The sequence below is a fragment of the Apis dorsata genome, unplaced genomic scaffold (assembly GCF_000469605.1).
Source record: "Apis dorsata unplaced genomic scaffold, Apis dorsata 1.3 scaffold_309, whole genome shotgun sequence".
Lineage (NCBI taxonomy): Eukaryota > Metazoa > Arthropoda > Insecta > Hymenoptera > Apidae > Apis > Apis dorsata.
Window position 1 is genome coordinate 411,876 of NW_006263581.1, and position 23,518 is coordinate 435,393.

At 32.0% G+C, this 23,518-nt stretch overlaps 1 protein-coding gene and 1 long non-coding RNA gene across 10 annotated transcripts in view; both read right to left on the reverse strand.

The window, feature by feature from the left end:
• The window catches only part of LOC102673862 (phosphatase and actin regulator 4B), a 332,035-nt gene that overhangs the window by 142,695 nt on the left and 165,822 nt on the right, over positions 1-23,518 (reverse strand). The gene's annotated exons all lie outside the window — the stretch shown is intronic.
• The window catches only part of LOC116185869, a 95,034-nt gene that overhangs the window by 62,327 nt on the left and 9,189 nt on the right, over positions 1-23,518 (reverse strand). For all 3 annotated transcript variants that reach the window (XR_004150770.1, XR_004150771.1, XR_004150769.1), the window contains exon 2: positions 7,135-7,641. This is a non-coding gene — a long non-coding RNA (uncharacterized LOC116185869). The remainder of the gene's footprint in view (positions 1-7,134; positions 7,642-23,518) is intronic.

The window sequence follows — 23,518 nt, forward strand, 5'->3', positions numbered from 1 at the left end:
AAAGTGTTTTAATATTTGAATATTATTTAAAAGAAAATTTGGCGAAGGATTATTTTATTTTAACCGAAACGTAATGAGTTTGTTTGAATATTTTTAGATCTATATTTTTAAATCTATATTTTAATTGTGATTATATGATGAGATGATATAGGATATTTATCTTATTGAGAATAAATATAGAAGTTAATGTTATTATTTTTAGATCGTATTCCAATCGAGAAGCATTTATTGAAACGCTATTGTATCCGGATTTAAGACGATATTGTTTATATTGAATTTATTGTAAAATATATAAAAATAATAATACTATTCTTCTCTGTTTAATTCACAATATATTGTTCATTATTAATAATAATATCTCGATAATACCATGAATCTCATTCAAATCGTCACATTCCAAATTTATTTCCATCAAGTTCAAAAAAAAATCCTCCATTTTTCGTATCGACACGCGATACCTTTATTTTCATCCATTCCGTGCGAATAAAATCCATTGGTCATGCTGTCGTCGCACGACTGAATGCGCCGCAAGCGCATACACGAAAACCTAGAACAGGTCCAACATACAATGCGAAAGCACCTTTCGTGTCGTATTGTTTGCGGCCATTATTCGTCCAGAAATATTCGATCAATCGTTTTTTCCCTCTTTCTTTTTCTTTTCTTTTTTTTTTTTTTTCGTCGATTTCCTCGGAAAGAGTGGTAATTCAGGGGGAAAAATTCACCTTTGGCCAAATTTTTCGTTGGACGGAGAATATATCCCGATATACGTTTGGAAAATAAAAATATCGCGTTGTATTATTCGTTCTACGATGAAAAAGGGAGAAATGCTCTTTTTAGTACCGGTAATATTTCCAAATGGAACTTTTTTCGTGGTTCAACATCCTACAACGGATTGTGTATTTCTCTTTATGCCTGTAGTATTTCTTTTTTTTCTTTTTTTTTTTTTTTCCCTAGACGAGGGAATCGATGCAAGAATAAATAAATATCACGTTGAAGAATTTTTCCTTCCTGATTTTAAATTGCATTTGGATCATGGAAATGGATATAAGATGAATTTAATATCGGAAATATGTGAGATTTGAAAAGAACGTATTGAATTTTGCAATGATTCCAATCTAGTCGTAATTTTATTTTACATACATAATCTTGTGTAAAGATATATATATAAAGATATTTTTATAATAGATCCTAATAAAATAACTGTAAAATTTTACAATCAAAATCGTATTTATCTTTTCGTGAATTGATTTTTGCAATGATTTTTCAATCTAATCGTAATTCCAAGTTTTACAATACTAAATTCAACAAAAAGTTTGTATTTGTCATCTCTCGATTTCATGTCAATTTCAAAATTGAATTAAATTTTTATTTCAAAATAAAAAAAGAAAGTCTCGAAATAAAAAAGAAATGAAATCTTTATGCGACAAATCCTACAAGATATGTATAATAAAATAAATAAAATAAAGATAAAATAAAAGAGTCGTAAAAAAAGAAACTTGATTTTCGTGAAATTGATAAACATTTCATCGTTCTAACGTGCGAAAAAACACTTTTTCACGTGGGCCAAGCAGCCACTTCCAGGCGTTATTGTGCGTGCGTTGGAGCGCGGCTATCGTGGCGTGCATAGTAAGCAGCCACGGATTAGTTTAGCCTATGGTTTTCTTTGTAAGCAAATTAGGCGTAACCGCGTCGTCTGAATAATGATCTCCGTGAGTTATGCGTGAATACACCCGTGAAACGACCGTAGAGGAAGTTAAATATTAAGACAAGTAGCCGAGACAAACGCACCGTGTCCCTTTTATAATAGGGGAAGAAAAAAAAAAAAGACTGAACACTTTGGAAAAATGGTTTTCTTCGTAAGAATAAACGAGTTTCGAATAAATTTAATCGTGATCAAACAAAATGAATATAACCTTGATCATTTCATATTGGTAATTATTTATCTGAACATAATTCGAGGCTGAAAAATCGAAAAAGATAAATTTTCGATAAATATAAAAATAAATAAGTACAACGACAACGATGCAACGAAATGCAAAATGGTTCTGTACACGAACGACAATATTTATATTGAACATGGTTGCAAATTAAAAGCTAGATACATATTGGAAAACTTTTTTTCTAAATTTCATATTTTATTGGAAAAGTTCGCGATATAAAATAGGAAATGACGCATATCGTTGCTCATCTAGAACGTATTAATAAACTTCTAATGAGTGAGAATGCTACAACTACTATAACAATTACTACAACTATAAATAAATCATCGATAATAAAATAGATTCTTTACACGCCTCGTTACCCTATAATCAGAATTAATTGAAAAATTTCTCGACTTGAAAACGCACTTTGATTATCCAATAATTTTTTAATTTCAAAACCGTGTGTAAAATACCGCAGAAAATAACAGTATACGATTATTCTACGTTTCTCAGCCAAAACTCGAAGTCGTAATATTTCTCAAAGTTTTCATTCGATCGAAAAAAAAGAAAAAACTCACGCAATTACGTCAAAGTACTATATATATATATATATATCTCGCCATCCGATTAGGTCGTCTGAATAAGTAACCAACTACTTATTTCGAGCAGAGATAAAAGTTTCCCGAGGGAGATTCCATCGAGCAGTTTCGTCCAACAAAGGAAAACGAAGGTACAAACCTCGAGACCTTGCCAACCCGATTATTCGCCTCCTCCTCGTCGTGCTCCACTCGGTTTTGCATAAATTAACGCGCAACTCTAATTACCTACTCCCGTGACCGGCCACGTGAAGTACAAAGTCGTGTAAAGATGTTGTTTTTCCAACCGTGGGTTGCGCGTTTCCAGCGCGAAACGGCACGCAACATCGACTTTCCAAAGTGGTATCCGACGAGGATACCACTCCACCATGAACGGGGAGGGAGGGAAGAATGAATTGTTGAAAGAGGAGTCACGCGAGTCGCATGGGACGATTGTGTTACGCGGAGTGAAATATGTGCCGGTCGGTTGGAAGTGGATGGTGGTGGTGGTCGTGCTGTGGTCGAATCGAAATTTGTACGTGCCATAAATTTTGGAGAAGTGGTTTGGTTAGGCGAGGAAATTTTGTAAGAAGGAAGAATAAGGAGATATGTCGTGAATTGCGGAGGGATGTTTTGAATTTTAATTCTTTAACTCTTTGGTTTTGGAAAGAAATAGAAAAATTTAAAGGTTTTTTTTTAAATTTAATGATAGTTGGATTTGGATGAAAAATTTGATTCACTGAATTCTTATTTATTAATTAATTTCGAAGTGTGGAATGAATAAGATTGAAATGAATGAAATATAATTGATAACGCATATGGGAACGATGAAAATAGCAAGGAGATGAAACTGTTTAGGAAAAATCCAAGTGTATTATTTACGTTGAAAGATTAATGTTTAACACTATTCATCGATATCTTATCGATATCTTATCCAAGATCGTTTTTCGTAATATCTTTAATCGAATCTTGTAAGTATTGAATAAGTGATTTAATTAAATCAATCAAACAAAAGAATTGAGCAAAAGAAAAGATTAACTGGAAAAAAAGAATAGAAAGGGAGAGGAACATCAAATATTCAAAATTCTATATTTTTAAAATTTCTGAAATCTAAAAGAATTTCCAAATATGAGAAAAAAGAAGAGAAGAAAATTTTATATATTTCCAATATATTTCAAAAAATTAATCAATAGAAAGAATTTCAAAGGGAAGAAAATTTCAGGTTTCAGAAACAAGAATTCCTTTGAACGTTTGTATTTTAGAACGTTCGAGAGTACTCATCAAATTGATATGTTTCGATATCGATCCACCCGCTCGCGAGGAAACAGTTTCGAGAAGGAGAGTAAAGGAAAAGAAAGACGGAGTATACACGAGAAAGTTTCACAAGGGTTGCAGTTTTAGCCTGGGCGGTTACTTTAAAATTTAGATCACTCTCGTAAAATAACGCGCCTCCCCAACTTTTCAAATAAGCCGAAGAAATTAATTTCCACCCTGTCGTTATTTATTATTTCTATTATACGATCGTGGTATAATAAACGATATGATGAATGTTATCGAGAAGCTTGAGAAATTAAATAAATAAATCTTTTCAATTAAAGAGAGTAGATATTTCTTCTTTCAATTTTGTGCGTGTCGTTTCTCTCAGATTATGGAGAAAACTTATGCACGAAGAAATATGGAAACGAGAAGTCGTGCGTATCAAAGAAAAATTTCAAGCTGCTCGATTTATTTCAGATATTTACAGAAGCATTTTATGACAACTACTTTTTATCGAGATTTTTATTCAACGGTTAGATTCTATTTTCGACGTCTCGAAATTAGGATAGTTTCGACTTTTCTTTTCCGGAATTTAATAATTAAAATTTTTCATTTAATCTATTTTAGCGGATACGATTATCGAGCCGGATGTATGACCATATAATTCGAAATGAAAGAATATCACGCGAAATTCTAATCGGAAAACACGACATTGTAGTTTACAAGTTAAGTTCGAAATTTTTTCATCGAAAGATCTAAAAAAAATCTAGATGGAAATATTTTTTTAAGTTTTAGATATATAATTTCAATTAAATTCAGTTAATTTTGAATTTGTCAAAAATTTGTCAATAGTGAAAATAAGAAAATTATAAAGAAACGAATATATCAAGTTCTCCAAAATTTCTTAAATTTTGAAATTTCAACGAAAAAAGCTTCTGAATGGAACGAAATCACGGACTTTCTGCCAGTGACGGCGCTTCAAAATACGACGTTATTTCGAGCTTTGATAATTTGCATACGAGCCAAGCGTTCGATTAACTTCGACATATCTATAAATCGATGCTGTCGGTGTCGATAATACGAAATCAAAATTAGTCTATCGCTTAATTCGAGCAATGATAAATCTTAACATTGGAATAATCGAATTCATCAAAGTGAATTTTATGTATTTTGTTTCATTGATCATCGAAAATACGAAAATATTTTTAATAAAATTGATGTTATATTTTATTAAGATAATGATGTAATTATATATGTTAAATTTTTTCATGATATCAGTTTAATTACGACCATTTGTATATAAAATAGATACTTAAGTGTTACAGGTTGATAATTCTAGCGTTTAAAAAATTGTACTTCTACGTGTATTTTTCCTCTTGCAGTATTATTACTCGATAAACTCGTGTGATACGATTTAAAAGGAAATACAAATGTTTCGCAAAACTACTCGTTATTATACACGTAGATATGAAGACATAAAAAAGACATAAATGTTAACTTGTCCAATCTTTTAAAATTCTATTTTTTCTTGTTAATAACTTATGATATTATTTTTCTTCTTCTTCTTCTTCTTCTTTTAACTCTCATTAAACTCTGGAAAGTTTCCTCAAAATTGTGACAAGTTTATCTATAATTTTTGTATGTCAATCGAAGAATTGATATCTGCGAATGTTTTTATTCGTCTTTTTATTTTTTATGATCTCAAAGATAAAAATTGAAACATATAAGTTTTCTTTATCGCTCAAACTGAGTATATTTATCGATTTTTTATAAAAAATGCAAAATGATTTCTAGTTTATTTAATCACTTAGGAAGTGAATGTGATTCGTAAACATTCATATAATTTTTTTTTCAAAATAAATATTTGAATAGTAAAAAATTGACGAGGTAAAATTCAGAATAATTTATAATCGATTTAATTATTGCAATAAACTTTATGTAATTTTTTTAACTTTGAGTTTATAAAAAAACATGAATTTTATTTGAAAACAAATATCATGGAAAATTTAGCGAGATCAAATTTCTTATATAAACAGAATTGTAATAGAATATAAATTAGCCAGATATAGATTTTCCAAATATGTATTCATTATTATGAATATCGATAATATGGAAATTGATTCTCTGATTATTAATGATACTATTATGGAAATTGATGGAAAAGATGATGAATTGGAAATTGTTTTATTAATCGTATTAAAAAATTTATAAGTACGTTATAAAAATTTTAGTTAGTTACTTTTTTAATCGAGGAATTTATTACAGTTGAAAGCTTACTTATAAAAGTATGTAGGTATACTTTCAACTAGCATTTGAATTCCAAAACGTTTCCGGTTCTACTACTTACTTATATGATTATCATATTAATTTCATCCGTTATTATATAGTTCTCATGATAAAACTAACGATTAATAAATTATATTACTTTTAATAATTATTTTATACCAAATAATATATACATTTTGATCAATATGAATATTTTATATTTAAAAAATAAGTTTCAAAATTTGAAACTTTAAAAAATTATATTTTATATTTAGAATATTATATATAAAATTTTTCTATATCCTAAAATTATCAATTCTCAATCGAATCTCGATTTAAAAAATTTTCCTCGATACATATTTCGAACTGCGTATATACACTTGTTTTGACCTGTCAATAAAAATTTCCTGGAAAATCACTATCGACCGTGTGATGTTTCCAAATCAACAGGTTCCAAGAATGAGTCAGAGTCTCGCTTCGTCACAACAAACCACTTATTCGTATAAACAAAACATACGAAACGGTTCGATGATCGCTTAAAATTACGCATATTACGCATTAGATATAATAGCTCATAATTTACTCTATAAAGAATTATTTTATGTTTTTCAATTATAGCTAAATACTCGGCATTACACTTTTATATCTGCAATATTATACGCTTTCTAAATCTGTATTTTTATCAAATGAGTATATTGTAAATTTTCAACATCTTAAATTTGTAAATTATTATCCGATAAAATAAATAACTGAGCGTTTAAGCGTTAATAATATTGAAAACTATTAAAGAATCTACCTCTAAAAAAAACTTATATTATAATCGAAACGAAGTATATTAATATTTCATTTCACAAATCAACAGAACAGATCTCAAACGTACGAACATTGTTCTAAATTTTTTACGCTGCTATCAAAACATTCCATCGAAAATTCCTTCTAAAAAAAATCTACAAAAAAAAAAAAATATCTCGTATACCAATCTCAATCACTCGATCAAAAAAAGTAAAAAACTTGCACACCGAAAGCTTACGAATCGAACCTAACCTAACTTAACGTAACCCACGCCATTGAAAACTCCTCCACAAAACGCGTTTAATAATCATTCAATCACCAACCTTGAAACAGATGCGACAGGATGGCAGCTTTGAAGCACGCGCAGCCCATAATAAATCCCATCATCGGCCGTACAGTGGACAATCACGAGATGGAGAGAGCACAAGAGGCACACACGTAGAGGCGTCACGACGATTTCCGCGACGCGGCCGTGCAGGTTGGACGGGAACGGAAGTGGCGTAGCTGCATCGCGCGACAACCGCGACACCGTACGTCGACACCGGTGCGTGTCACGCGCGAAACTGGCCGCCTATTTGGCGAACGGTGGTCCTAATGGGGGGGAAGGGGGGAAGATCCGCGGCGATCGGCAACGTTCGTCGAAACTCGTCACCGATCGAGCCGACACGATGAATCGGACGACTCGTTTCCGTGCCTCGTGCTCGCTCGTAATATTTCGGCCGAGGAGAGGGGGCAAGCGTTTATCGCGGCGTGTCAAGGTTCCCCGCGGCGAGAATATGCCCTGTGTGTCGTCGTACGGTGAACGTTAACTGGCTCGGTGTTGAAAGCACCTGGATAGAGATTTTTTTTTTTTTCAATTGTTTAAAGAATAGGCGAATGATAAATGGTTGATCGGTGAAAGGAATAAGGATGGTTGATACTTGAACGTATTTTTTTTTTTGGATAATTTTTATAGACTATGATTGGATAATTTATTATATGTAGTTGAATTGTTGGATTATATAGAGAATAGAATTGGAGTTTTTAATGGTAAAAAGATGTTTTGAACGTACATTTTTATTTTTTGGAAATTCGTTTAGATATTTTGATTGAATTTTTTTTATCATTTAGATGGAGTAAAAATTTGATAATGGAAATATACGAATGATTTTTGATAAATTTGATTCATGGAGTAATGGCTAAGAAGTTGGAATTTTTTAAAAATAGATAATTTGGAGAGATATTCAATGATTGGAAAGATTGATATTGAAAAGAATATGGGAAATAAGATTGAAATATGATTGTGTTTGTTAAATAATTATTCTTGGAAAAAAAGTTAAAAAAAGAAGTAGAAAGAAGAAGAATAAGAAGAATTGTATTCATTCGATTTTCACGGGAAAAATATTTTCACTGTGTTTTCAAGAAAAAACAATTTCCTTGTAATTCGAAACAGTAGGAGAAATATTTCACGTGTAAAATTAATGAATGAAAAATCTCACATATATAAAAATTAAGAGATTTCAAAGAAGTTTTAATTAAATTCTAACAAAAGATAAGAATCACAAAAAGATCTACAATTCCAACACGTACTATTCAAATTTATCGTAACGTAAATTAAATATAAAAATAGTCGTCTTTTTATACGAGACGAAATATTCCTTTAAAGTTTCGTAAACTCCGATTAAATGTTAACAAACTGAAACATAAGTTGGATTAAATGGCTCATTAATCGTGATTCCGAACCATAAAAACTTCTCGAAAGCTTGATTTAATACGTTTAGCATAATGATGCATAAAATAAAAATCGAGTAGAGAATTTCTGATGCTATCATATTATATTATTCATAAAAATAAGCTTTAATAAGCGCTGTTATATACCTTAATGAATCCACCCTTATTTTCGTTCTGTATTTAATTCGTTCAATCTCTGTTTCACATTTTCTTTTCACCAGAAATTTCGAATTAATTAAACTAATTAATAGAAATACTTTATAAGAAGAAGAAAAAAAATTGATGTAAAAATCTTATTTCTCTTAATCTCAACATCTACATAAGTAGATCGACGCAATTTAATTAAATTTCGTTCGAGATGAATCGTGAAAAATCGATTTATGCTAAAATTTCAATTCAGTTCGAAGTTGAGAAGGAAAAGATTTTCCTTTAGAATATGATAGAATTAAACTTCCAATACATTTCCTTATTATTAATTCGAGATCTTAATCCTATCTAAAATCCTCGAAATTTCTTCAAAATATCATACATATTATTACAAAACAAAAATTTGAAAAATTTTCGAAACTTTCAAAGTATCGAGATATTTAATTTTAATCGAAACCTCCTTTCTAAAACGAAAGAAATTAGAGAATTTTCATTCACATCAAAAATTCCAACGATTCCAACGAATTTCAAATTCCGTTGAATTTTATTTCCAATCCGAGCAAATTAAAGCGAGCGAATCACAGTGCATGTTGAAAGCATTACGAGTCCAATCCAATTAAAGAGAAGGAGGTCGAAAAATGCAGGCAGATATTTATCATCGGTAAACAGAACAGGAAGCAATCAGAAGGAATTTGACGTGATGCAAGCAGGTCGTGGACGTGTTATTGGATTAGCACGTGAAAGTGCAACACACACGATCAATTATTTCGCAGGCGTGGATCGATCGCGATGAAACTGTTACAATATTTAATAGTCGGCTCGCGTTCACCAGAGAACGATCCACAGTTGCACCGTTAAGTTAGTATGGAAATCAAGTTGCAAAATAGTAAATGAACCTGTCGAATCAGAATGGATTGACACGTTGATTCCATTCACATTCATTCTCGTATATTTATATAGGTCTTTAACGCTTGCTGATGCTTTTTGACGTAATGAGATTAATTCATAACGTGAAAAATGATTGAAATATGATGTATATGAAGTACAAGGACATATCAATTCTACAAGTTTTATATAAGTTTGATTTTATAAGGTAAGTAAAGACTGTTTCTGATAATTAATATAATAATTATATGTTATAATTTTATTATTTTAAGCCAAAATGAAAATATAAAAAATATAATGAATTATAATGAAATTCATGTACTGTTATCAACACAAATTCATCGAGATAAAGTTGTTCTAAATTTATAGTACAAACATCTATCAATTTAGTTGGTAATTTCATATAAAATCGAATCCATCGAATACATTTACTATTATATTATCGAGAACATTAATTACGATATCAAATTAATCACGATAATAAAAATGAATTTTCAAACGAAACGAATATAAATTCTAATATTATGCAGTTTATATTATTGTATTTTACAAATAATATAATATCACTATTAAAATATTCTCGATAAGACAAGATTAAAATAGAAGAAAAAAAAAGGAAAAAGTTTGAATTTTTGTTCGACAGATTTGATTAATCGCGAAACGAACGTAATCAATATTCGAGCCGTGTCGATAACGAGCGTGGATACAAAAATTTCATTATGAAAGATTACAAGTAAAAGTCGATGGATATTTTCGCGTTTAACGCTCTAATTAATTTCACCGTCTCCTAAAAAATATCGACTATATTTTAACCCAAATCGACCGCACCGTTTGAAGAGTATCGCCTTGTGAATTTTCGTTTCGACAAGTTTCGCATGCTCGATATTTTCGCAAGAAGCGCGATTCGCCAATGCGGAAAATTTCCCCCTGGTGTTTTATTGAAACGTGATTACGTAATTGAAAAGCGTACCGCTTAATTAATCAGTTAATTAATCTTTTTTGGCGGGCGCGAAGCAATGTAAAACTCGAAATTTAATTAAAAACCATTGAATCGGATCGGGTCGTATCGTATTGTAGATTTTGTTCCTACGACACAATACGAAATCATCGATTGTAAACACATATACGATAAATACGTATTTACAATAGCAAGAGAAATATATATTTTTAATTGTTTTTCGATTCTTTGAACACTCGCGATAAACGAAACCAAAAATTGCAATTTCAATAAAATTTAATATTGACACAAGACACGATGCAAGTTTAACATTTATATCAAACTAAGTATCATTTCACTTGGCATGCAATTTTCACTCTCATCGAGTGAAAATATCTTCAAATCCAACTATCGTTTTCTACACGCTATATCACGATTACGATCGATTACGCAATCAATTTTATTATCGATCCAAAACTACTTACAAAAAGCTTAACATCGAAGTTTCGCAAAATCGAGACCATAAATTATCGCTTCGCATTTCCAGAACAACACATGAACAACAACAACAACAACAAACAACAATCATAATGATCGTTTAATCCATAACGAGAAGGAGAATAAACAGGAGAAAACGAAACATCGAACCGTAAAACAACCGTGACGAGTGTGTGTACGTGCCAATTCTCTCGGCAAGCCGTGTATGGAAAAGCAAGGAGCAAATATATATTCGACCGGTTACGCGTGTCACGATCGAGCAAGATATTCGAGCGGGCGAACACGGACAGAGGATTAAGCGAGCTCTTTCCCACGATCCATGCAACGATCGAACAACGCTAATTATCTCGATTACGGCCAACCGTTTCCGCTTTGGATTATTAGTCCTGGTGTATTAATGACGATGGTGGATGGATCAATGGAGGATAACGCGATGGCCAGGATTTCAACGAGAGTTCTATAAATACGTGACGGAACTCGAACTCGTGTTTCCTCTTCTCTTAATTAATTAACGATAATAAACGATTTGTGCCTATTTTTGTTAGAATTTTTGAATTTATGGAAAATCGAGAAATATTGAAATCTAATTTTAAATAATGGCTTTTTGAATTTATGGAAAATCGAGAAATATTGAAATCTAGTTTTAAATAATGGCTTTTTGGATTTATGGAAAATCGAGAAATATTGAGATCTAGTTTTAAATAATAGCTTAGTGGATTTCGAATGATTTGTATATTTATATTTCACTGTATGTTTATATTTTGTTTAGATCATGCTTTACACATAACGTTTGGATAAAGGGATGAAAAGTGACGATATCGGAGCAGAGAGAGGATTAAAAAGTTTTCGCAAAACTTTTAGTCTAGTTTGATCCTGGCGTTAATCTTGATGTGAATAAAATATTATTCCAAAGTCAGTTATATATTATCTTTAAAGGGAACATCACGATTAATCCGGATAACGGAATTTTATTAATCATACACGGATTAAAGCCGACGAAACGATGGCAAAACACGGTGGAACGAAACACGATAAAGGCAATACCTCGAAATTTCCGCATATCGTATCAATTCAATGGATCTGTTCAATCAACGGACTGGAAGGATCCTCTTTGTTTTATAGAGTTCAAAAAAACTCGTACCCTGCACTCGACAATCAATTCGAATACGATTAAAATGTGGGATAAAAAAATATAAAGAAAGGAGGAAAATAAACAATAGAAGAATCTAATTGACCGAATTTTTATATCAATCGTGCAATGATACAATTCTTTGTTCTTCTTCAATAGTTCATTTGCAAATATGAATATCGTACAAATTTCTTCTCGACAACAATTTAATTATGCAGTCCAAAAATAAATATTTGAAATGTATGGACGAATCTTATTTTATTAAGAAAAAATTTTCATTATTAAGAAAAAAATATATCATTCTAATTGCGCATAATTCCATTCTCCTATTTTATAAATCGACATCATAATTTACGTCAAAATCACACGGCAAACTACATCCCATCGTTCAATCGCCGAAAAAACACTTCCAAAGCGTGTCCCATTGTACGACAGACATGTCAGAAATCGAGTGTCATCAAACTGTCCACGGTGTTTTCGTCGAAAATGCATTGAAAACGCGTTCGAATCGTCTCTGTCCGATATAACGGTGACTCGTTCCACTGATTCTGGCAGCCCTGAGTTACGCCTCTACTACTGGGACTCCCCCTCGTGCCTGCAGAATTATTACTACGTCTAAAGTCTCCAGCTATGAATCCTGTTCCTAAGACCAACTGGTGGAAAGATATACGGAAGGTCGGATGGAAAATTATTTTCATTTCCAGGTTGGTAAGAAAGTATCGTCGTTGTTGCACAAGGAGTTTTAAAAATTCAGTGAATCTGGAAAATTTCGCAAGAGCCGATAATAAATGTATCAGTTTTCTTTTTTCTTTTTTTAGCTTCTTGAAGAATTTTTGGTATAATGTCGGTGTTTATTTTATAATTTTGTAAGTGAATGGAATTTTATTGCACTTGTTGGAATATATTTTGAATTTGGGTTTAATACAAATATATCTATTTATTATGAATGTGATAAAATATCGTTCGATAAAATATTATTAAATGATACGAGAATGAAAATTTCTATTTTTCGATAATATTTATATAAAGTTAATATTTATATAAAGTCAATTTTATCAATTTATTCGTTTAACGAGGTGAAAATTCGATTGAAATAACAATATCTTTAAATATAAATTTAATAATTACGATTGCATCTCGAGAAAAAAAAATTTTCCATTTGTCTATTAAAAGAAATAAAAGTAATATAAAGTCGATTCGTCGACAATAAAGGAAGAACTCGTTTAGCCTGATGATATATCTCATAACACGTTATTGCTTTGATCCAATTAAGAATTATTGGATTCCAACACAGGTATAGAAAAATGCGGCTCGGGAATGGCGGATATTCCGTATTTTTGCCCCGGTGACCCGATTCTCACAAGTGTTAATCAACATCGTAAAACGCTTTTTCGTTTGAGAAAGTTAATAGAGTTATTTTCGCGCCGCTAGAGTGAAATTCATTTACCACGTGCATTTGCGAAGCTTGCAGCTTCTGTCGATGATATCGCGTTGTAACGAAAATGAATAGGAGCTTCTCGAAAAGAGGGATGCAAAATTGAAGAATAAAATTTTCACTATTAATCGTACGAAATTTTTATAAAAGCTTTATAATGGTAAAAAAAAAGAAAGAAAAAAAAAGGATAGATAATGTATTTTTCAAATTTATTTCTACTTTTCGAACACTTTGAGAACATTTGAAACGAATTTAAAATTTAATTAATATCATAAAAAATATCATATAATTAGATTGCGGATACTTATGCATCTATGCAAAATTGGAATGGAACGAAAACTTAAAGAATGCATATTACTTAAAAAAAAAATATAAAATTAATAAAATATCCAAAATATAGCACATATCATGATATTTGAAGAATAAATCTCGAATCTCCATCTTATTTCTTTTTCCATAAAACTTCTACATAAAAATTTACAATCTAATAATCATAATAAATTAAGAAATTATTTGTATATGAAAGGACTACTAAATCACAAACTACAGAAATAAATCTGTAATCGCAATTGAGATTACAAATAAAGAAAAAGAAAAAAAATATCCAACCTCTTTTCAACAAAAGAGATTTCAAGCTGAACAACAAACATTTCTTTTGTATCTTCTCCACGCGTCGATCGTTCGATCAACGAACGAACGAAGGAAGAAACGAGTTCGTGCGAATTTTACAGTCGATTTCCAGCAACGATTCCATTATCCTCCGCGAGAAAAAATAGATTTCATTGCGCGTGCCATTACGCTCGTTGCAAATTGCTTCGACGTGGATGAAATCGGTGGATGTTTATCCCGGAAACACGCACGAAATTTAAGCGATGGAGGAATTTCTCTCTCTTTCTCTCTGTCTGAGGTAAGTTTCGCCGATTTATCTCCCGGAACACGTAGTCATTCATCACTTCCGCGCTTCGCCATTCTTTCACCATCACCATCGAGAAACGTTCCCCGTTCGGTCATTGATTATCGATTATCGGTTAAATTACTTTTATCGCTATGGCCGATTGTTATACCCAGCGCAAATTCATCAGAAGATCATTCTCCTTCGAATCGATGACGCTGGTAATGAGTCCTCCTCATAATTCGAATGGAATTTCCACGAAATAAATTTCTCCCTTTGAATCGTGATTTGTGACCGCGTTCAATGCAATTTTTTCACAATTAAACATTTTGTGGATTTGATTCGTGGAGAAACGAAGATTTTTTTTTAATAAATGGATGGACAGTGATTATTATCATTCTTCGTCACTGATGGAACGATTTGATCGATGTTTATATTATATTTTGCAGAATGACAGGTGGCAAAAAAAGAATTATCACGGGACATTTTAAAAGTGTAAAGTTCGATAATTAAATAAGTTTTGAGATTAATCAAGTTTGTAAATTAGTCATCGTGAATAAAAATTACAAAAATTTAATAATATACAATTTTTTACTTGTCAATTTATCGATGTTATCAATTGACGAATAACTCGAACTTCGTTTCAAGTTTATCAAAACAAAATCAACAAAATCGTAACTTCTTAAAAAAGAAAAGAAAGGATAGAGAATAAATCATCCTTTTCCAAACAAATTCATCAATCTGAATCTCGAAGGAATCCAACGTCGAGCAAAATTTCTCGAATTAATCATTTCGGATTTTCTTTTTTCCAAAGAAAACACGAACAAGAAAGTCTTTAATCTGTATCTTCGAATAACGAGGAGATAATTAATCAATTGAAACTCTTTCTCACGCAATGTCTCTTCCTTTTTTTTCCCCTCCTCTTCTTCGAGGCGAAATTTCGCGATCAGACATTCCATGCGAATAAATCGTCTCGACGAGCAAATAAACAAATCGCGTTTCATGCGTTTTTCCTCATCCTTATTCTTCGTTCCTTTCCCACCCCTTTATCTTCCACGTTTCTCTTTTCTTCCTGTTATCGATAAAGGCGACAGCGTGGAATTAATTTCCAGGAAATTATCGAGTTCACTCGCGATGCGAAAGACACGAATGCAAAATTTGCCTGCATCGAGAGAAGAATTATCGCATTGTTTTGTGAATTTATTCGTTTGAGCAGAAGTTAATTGTTAACTGCGTCCTTTTGATTCCTTCGTAATTGGCAATTAATTTGCAATGGTTGATTTGAGATGATTAAAATGATTTATAGCGAAGCTTGTACACTCTCGTTTAGAAGTTTGAAATCGTACAGTCAGTCACGAAAATTCGCTTATTTTAGAAAAATGTAATTTTAATTGTTTGCACGTAAAGTATTATTTACAATAGAAATTATTTTATAATTTAAAATTTTGTACTATGTCATACCATTAAGAAGTTACATTTAAACAAAATTATTTTAATATTTTAAGGATTGGTTTTTCCATTATAGTTTATACACTCATGTTTCATATAAATTATTATTATTCTTGATAACAATTTATCAATTATACTTCCACAAGATGACTGATCTTTTATTTTATTCATTGATCCCAAATGGGGGTAGAAAATTATCCTGACTATTATCCTTTCTAAATGAAAAATTTATTTGTAAATTTACCAATCAAACTATCCCTACTACTAAAAATAAAATTCCGTCGCGATAAAACCAAAAGGAAAGGAAAATACTCGATCCTGACGTGCCATAAAAATTTCATACCCTCGAAAAAATCGACTTGGCAGAACTTGGCAAACTCTCTTTCTCCCTAAGAAACGAACTTCGAGGATCGTTTAACACTCCTGTCAAATTTCTATCAAACTATTCCGCAACTTTTCTCTTCTTTGAATTAACATTCTCTCTCTCTCTCTCTCTCTCTCTCTCTCTCTCTCTGTGAACAGGAGACTGATACATTCTCTTCCCGATTCGACGATTTTTGACCAACGATTTTTGACCACATTCTCCACATTCCGAATCCGACCGCGAAACGGATGCACCGGTTGGAAATCGATCGTGGAGCGCAATTTACGCGGGTAGCGGTGCGCGCGTGATCACGGCAATTTCGTGGCCGTTTCGAAGGGCCTTGGCGAGCCTTCGATCGAGGCCCTGAAACGTAATATCGAAGCTCGGTCCTCGATGCGTTTTATCAACTCGAGATACGAGAGACTCGATCCGCACCGGTTACGTAAGCCGCGTGCTATAGTTCCAGGGCCAGACTGGCTAGACAGTCTCTCTGCGATGCGATATCCGATGCAATCGAGACGGGATATTGGATGATATAATCGTAGAGATTCAGGGTGGTTTAATTGCTTATGGTATTCTTTTACTCGTGTTCCATTCTGCGTTATTTTTGATTTTATCGATGTCGATTGATTAATTTTCTTGCGATAATAATTGTAGAAATGGATAAATTTGGGATGCGTTCATCAATTCGTTATTTATCGATTGATTTAATTTTGAATCGAAACTTTGTTATAAGATTATCTTCTACAGTAATATTCTAAAAATAAGAAATTTCAATCGAGAGAAATCCGTAGGAAATTCCCGTCTCTGTTTCCAAGATAAAATTACGCTATAAAAATCAATAATGCAGTGAAGAAGCAGTGCAACCTATAAAAAAATAATTCCCATACATTTTCCATCTATTTCCAGAATAAAGAGTTCCTTTCATCGGCTTTATCTGCCCGCTATGCTTTCCGAGAATAGCATTTCGAGTTAATTAAGTATCCATAAAAAAGGAAATATATGTATCGAAATAAAAATCCAAGAAAGAAAGAAGGAGAAAAAAAGGAAAGAATCGAGAAGAGAGAAGAAATAACGAAGGAGAACGCTACACTTTTACTTTTATCGCGACTGCAGCACTAGAAATCCTCCCCCTTTTATTTTTTGACAGATAAAAGACAAAGAAGCTGAAAGAGCACAGCCCCTGTGCCAACGTGGCACAGAGAGACTAATGCATAAACGAGATTAAAACCGCATCGAGATTGCATCTTGACGGGGAGACGCGGTAGTTGGCTCAAAAGGGTTGAAATTTTGACTCCGCTAATGGATAGTCCAAGGAAATTGCATTACCAAGTAAAGCTGAAAACCCTTATAAACTGCCAGTGTCGAATGAAATAGAAGCTCCTTTGCGAGAGGGAAATCCATGATAAAAATTATACAAGATCAGAAGAATTGTTTTCGTTCCTTCGTTTGAAGGGGAAAGGATTTGAATACCGACGAAATAATTAATGATATTGTTTCCTCTGTAAATTTAGATAAGGATAAGATAAGGATACAGTTTTTATCAAAGGTGGTTAGATTCGATTTGAATACTTTGTAAAAAAATGTTGAAGAGAGAATTTAGTTATTATTTGTATGGAATGATAAATTTTAGAAAAATGTAATTGGTATAATAGATAGAATGATAAATTTTAGAGAAATTAAATATTAAAAAGGAAATTGAAATTGATTCTTTCTTTGAAATAGAGAAGAGAAGTCACTTTATTAATATTTAATTTTAAATCTTTGATCGAATAGGTTTTGAACTGAATATCTGAATTGTAGATATTAAATAAATCATTGTTAAAAATACGTTTCAGAATCCGGTTTGGAGGATGGTTATTTTTTATTGTGCTGTTTATTTTCATGAACGAAGAAAAGAAAATTATATCTTGAATAAAGATTTTATACACCAGTCCACATTTTGTACAAACTTTACAAAAACTTTGTACAATACAAACAAAACAAGGTAAAATAAAATAAAAGTATATCAGTAAAAAAAAAGTAATGTCATTCATCACTTTATAAGTATCTTTGTTGAATATAAATCACTTACAAATCTGATTCAGTGTGCACAACCAAAAAGTTTCAAATATATTATTATTTATGAAACTGTGTATCGTAAAATTTACGTAACAAAATGCAAAAAGAATAAAAATACGAAATTAAATGTAATTCATCATTTACAAGCATCCTCATCCAATATAAATAACTTACAAACACGATCGCATCCCTTATACACATCTTTTAACATATTCGAAAAATTTCAATTCGATATCGATGAAGATTCATCAATATTTCAAAATTCACCATTGCAAAACAGTATACAGAGATCTGATTAAAATTTGTTCCAAGTGAATAAAACAATTTTCTTCGCGAACCGAAGGGGTAAACTTCGTTTAAGGGACGACGCCAGTGGTACGAGTCAACGATTTCAGAATTCAGATTCCATTCATTACGAGTAAGAGGAGAGATACGGAATTCTCATAAAAATCGAATCGAGACTTCTTCTTCCCGATTCTATTCAGTATGCAACGCGAAGGCGTCTGGTTTATTCTTGGGTGAAGGACTGCTCGAGAGAGAAAGAAGGAAAGGAGGGTCGAGGGTTGATTTACATGGTGAGAGAACGCGGCTCCTGTCCGACCTTTACGATTCTCCCTGATTTATTCGATCTTGGCTTCGAGGTTTTTTTTCCTCCATCGATTCACCATCATTCCAGTTAAAAAGAGCGAACCGATCAATCGTCATTGACAACATTGACGGATCGATGTTTTGAATAGCCAAGACGATATCAGATATCGTTTGTGGATGTTTCTCGAAAGTATTCGTGCTCGTGATTTTTCTCGAAGATTTACAGGGTGGAAGAAGTTGAATTGGAATAGACTTTGGAAAATAAATAATTTGGAACAGAATTGGAAAATAAAAGTATCAAATACTATTTATTTTTATTAAAATTTTATAAATTATAAATATTTATTTATTTATTTGATAAAATCGATCGTAATTATATTTTCAATTTCTTTTCTAGTTTCATTTTCATTCAAAATAGTATTCCAGTTTAATTATCCAAATTGCGAGAGAATATTTAAACGTGTTTTCCACGATGCTCTTTCCTACATTTATGCCAAAGTTTAACTCCACCGAAAAAAACAAAAAATAAATAAATAAATATAAAATTTTCAGGATCCCTGTACAAATTTTTCAAGCACTCGAGAAAGCTTTCGCGAAACACTTTTAGAATCGGGAAATATAAGGAACGTAAATATTAACACTGGGGATCTCGGCTAAAAGTATACCAAAATATCGACATTTTTCTCAAAGAGAAGAATCTGATACTTTCAAAGAGGAACCAAAGAAAATTCGAAACGAGAAATTTTTCACTTATACACACGAGATCGAGATCGAGATCAGCGATTCGTATCATTTGCTACCCTCTTTAACTTGAATCTTTCTTTTCAATTCATCCAAAGATTATTATTATTATTATTTTTTTTTTTTTACTTCCTCGAATACCACGTCCTATCAAGAGATTTTTAACAATCGTTCTATAATGGCGGATGAAACGTAAATATCAAGGGCAATTGCTCGCTTCTTATCTCGTTTCACGATTAAAACGCCATTGCTGGATTAAACGGAGGCACATAACTCATCAACGCGAATCAGATTAAACTCCAATGATCCGAACGGCCACTTTGCATCAAAAAGATTCTGGAAGCAAGATTTATGGGATGCATCATCATCGATCGTTAGGCATCTTGCCAAACTAATAAACACGAATATGACGTAATATTAATGGAAGTGAAGATGATAAATCCGTTCCTCCCCATAAAAAAGTAGAGGAGATAGAATGATTTTTAGAATATTATTATTTTTTCTTTCTTTCCTTTTGGTGAAAATTAGAGAAAGAAGTTATTGGAATTGGGATAAGAATTTTTTTTTTTGATTACTTCACTTAAATTTTATAAGAGAAATATGATTGAAATATTGTTGAAAAAATTAATTAATCGCGTATTTGATTTTCTGAACAAAGTTGTGCAGAGAGGATGTTCGGCAAAGTTTTGAAGCTTCACAATTCAAGTACAGTGCATTTAATTCCACTTAAGCTTCTCTAAGATAAATACAGTTGAACAGCTACTACAACAAACAATTCAACTTTGAGACAGTTTCTAAGACTGTTGCGTGCTTGTTGCTACGAGGAAATGCAATTTTGATAATGACATCACTTCTTAACGGTTCATCGTGAATATTTATCTATTAATAGGATCTAAATTGACGTCATTTTCATCGAAAACGAAAATATATCCTTTCCTTTTTTTTACCGTAGAATATACGTATTTTAAAAGAAGGATCGAATATTACCCGAAATCAATCTCAAGATTCGAGACTAACTGTCAGAAACGAAACACTATTCAAATATTTCTCCTCTCGACTCTTAATAATATCTCAAGAATCTTCCGTTTCACCGGAATTTGCACGATTTTGCAAAGCAACGAACAACTATTCGAATCTTTCTCTCCTCTCCACGATATTCCAAAAATTTCTCAAATCTCTTATAGAAAAATTAACCTCCCTAATTTTCCCACTAAAAATATCTCTCAAATCTTATTTCATCTCACTAAAATTATAAAAAAAAATCCATTTATTTTCCGCTAAATATTCGAATAATTAAAACTCTCCAATCTCATCTTTCTCGATCATCCACCAGAATTATCAAGAAATCTTTGTTTTATTCTCCTTTCTTCAATTAAATAATATTCGAACTCTCGAGAAAAAACATCGATCGAGCAATCTGGGCAAGAGAATCTGCGAGATATCTGAATTAAATCAGAATCGATACGGCGCGTAACCATTCAATCGTCGTTCGCGAGTCGCTGATTTCCATTCGTCCACGGTTTCCACGGAAGGATGAGCTTTCTTCCTGATCGGGTCGCATTGAGAATCGGCAAAAACCGGCTGTGAAAAACACGGCGAAACGAAGGAAAATGGACTTTCCTGCTCGATAGTTTCAAAGGACACGGGCCAAAGAGGAGAAAAACTGAACCGTGTTAAAGAGGTTGCAGATTCCGGATCACCGAATCGTGACGGATAAAAGTGAAAACTTTCGTTGAATTTTACCGATTTCACGGTGGTTGTGGGTCCTTTGATAATGTCGCTCTGAGAACGAGGTTACTATGCGCTCGAAAAAGATTTCTAGAGTTTGTGGTTCTAGAGTTTGAGGGGATCGAGAGTTGAGAATATTTTGAGGTAAATGCTCTAAGATGTTGAATGAAATGCAAGTGCTTGGTATAATTCGAAATTTTCCTTCTCGCTAAATTTTCCGATGGAAAAATGTTTAAATTTAACTAATTATTATCGAAGAAGAAAAGAATAAAGAATTGGAATGATACTATTGTAACACGTACGCTTGATAGAAGATGCTTTTACTTTTGCGTAAACTTTTAGTGGAAGATTGAAATTAAAAATTTTATCAAAATTATATTAAATTATAATAATTATATATATAAATAATAATTATATCAAAAATTAACAAAGATATAAAAAAGAAATGGATATATCTTTCATAAATTTTATACATATAAGATACAAGATATAAATAATAAATTTTCATAAACAAGGAAATAGAAACAATATTTCGCAAAATATCATAGAGTATATTATCATAGTATCATAGTTATTATGAAATTGTCGAGTTGATATAATACGATTCAGTCTCTTTGTTGAGTCTCTTGAATTAATGTTACAAAGAAGCTAAGTGAACCGAAACTTCTTCCACTTCCTGTCCGTGCTTCCGTGTTATTACATTTTTAAACACTTTGAGGCAAATGAAGCGGCAAGACTTTGATGAAAAGTTGCGAATAGAATCGAACTTTTACGAATTATTTAATAAGAGAAAAATGACAGAATCTTTTCTTGCAAGCTTTGTTTATTAATTGCTCGAAAGAGATCTGTTATACATATAATAATCAAAAGCTCGATTATACTCGGATCAATCTGTATTGAATTACTTTCTGATCGCCGAATTTCGAATTCGTCAAATTCTAGATCGCAGTTCATCGATCCGGATTCGATAATTAAATTTTTCCTTCGTCGTGGAAAATATATTTGTGGAATAATCAGATCACTTGAATATTTTATTTCTATGGTTCGATTCTGATTCTAAAAAAATAGTAAAGAGGAGCTTTTAAATTTTGCAAAAAATTGAATTAAGAAGATTGAATTGAAGAAGAAAAGAAGAGAAAGAAAAAAGTATTCTTTTTATTTGCACGATCGGAGGAAATAAATAAATCTTCTCGATTTCCAAATTTCGATTTACGGATGAAAATAGTTTGCAATCGTGAAATAAACGTATGATTTTGGACGCGGTTCAAACGTCTTCTTCGTTTTTGATAAGCTTGAAAGAAAGAAGGGAAGGGAAAATGTATTCGGGAGCACAAAAGGATACTAAAGGCATTGATGAAATATGCAAGGTGGACTACTAACTATTACCTCTGAAACGCTACACGGTCCGTCTGAATGGAGGCTCAAAGATTCGGAGACAAAGAATACAATGGAATTTTATTCGAGGGAAGGCGAATATGACTTTCATATAATCAAAAGTTTTACATTTGCAAGGAAAAGTCATTTTCGCTGCAGTATGATGTCCTTTGGGACAAATTCTATAATGAAGAAAGAGAAAAGATAATAGAAGGATTATATAAAAAACTTTATTATCGAGAGAATTAATAATAATTTAACCCACGAAACGAAAGAGACAAAATTTAATTAAAAATAACACGAACGTTATTAACTTTTGATCGAAAGAAGAAATTAATAAAAATATTCAATTTCCCTTCCAACGTTTCAATCCAATACCATAAGGAATATATTCCTTATTTTTCTAATTATAATACTCGATGGATGAAAAGTAACGGGAAACTTTTAAATGAAACGAAATTACTTCCACCGTATTGAAATTTAAAATTCCTCCCCTAAAATACAACCAATAGACACGCGCGATATCTCGACAACCCCCTCCTCCCCCTCCAATCCAAAAAACGCGACACAAGAACGCGGCACACTGACAAATGCCATTGCCAACATCTCTCCCCGGAATCCCCGTTGGACAAAGCTTCCCTCGAGGCTCGAGCGTGGTCCATTTTCAGGCGGATTCAGAAATCGCGACACGCAAAACACCCAACGACACGAAAAAAAAAAGGCGAAAAGAAAAGAAAAAACAGAAAGAGAGAGAGAGAGAGAAAGAAAA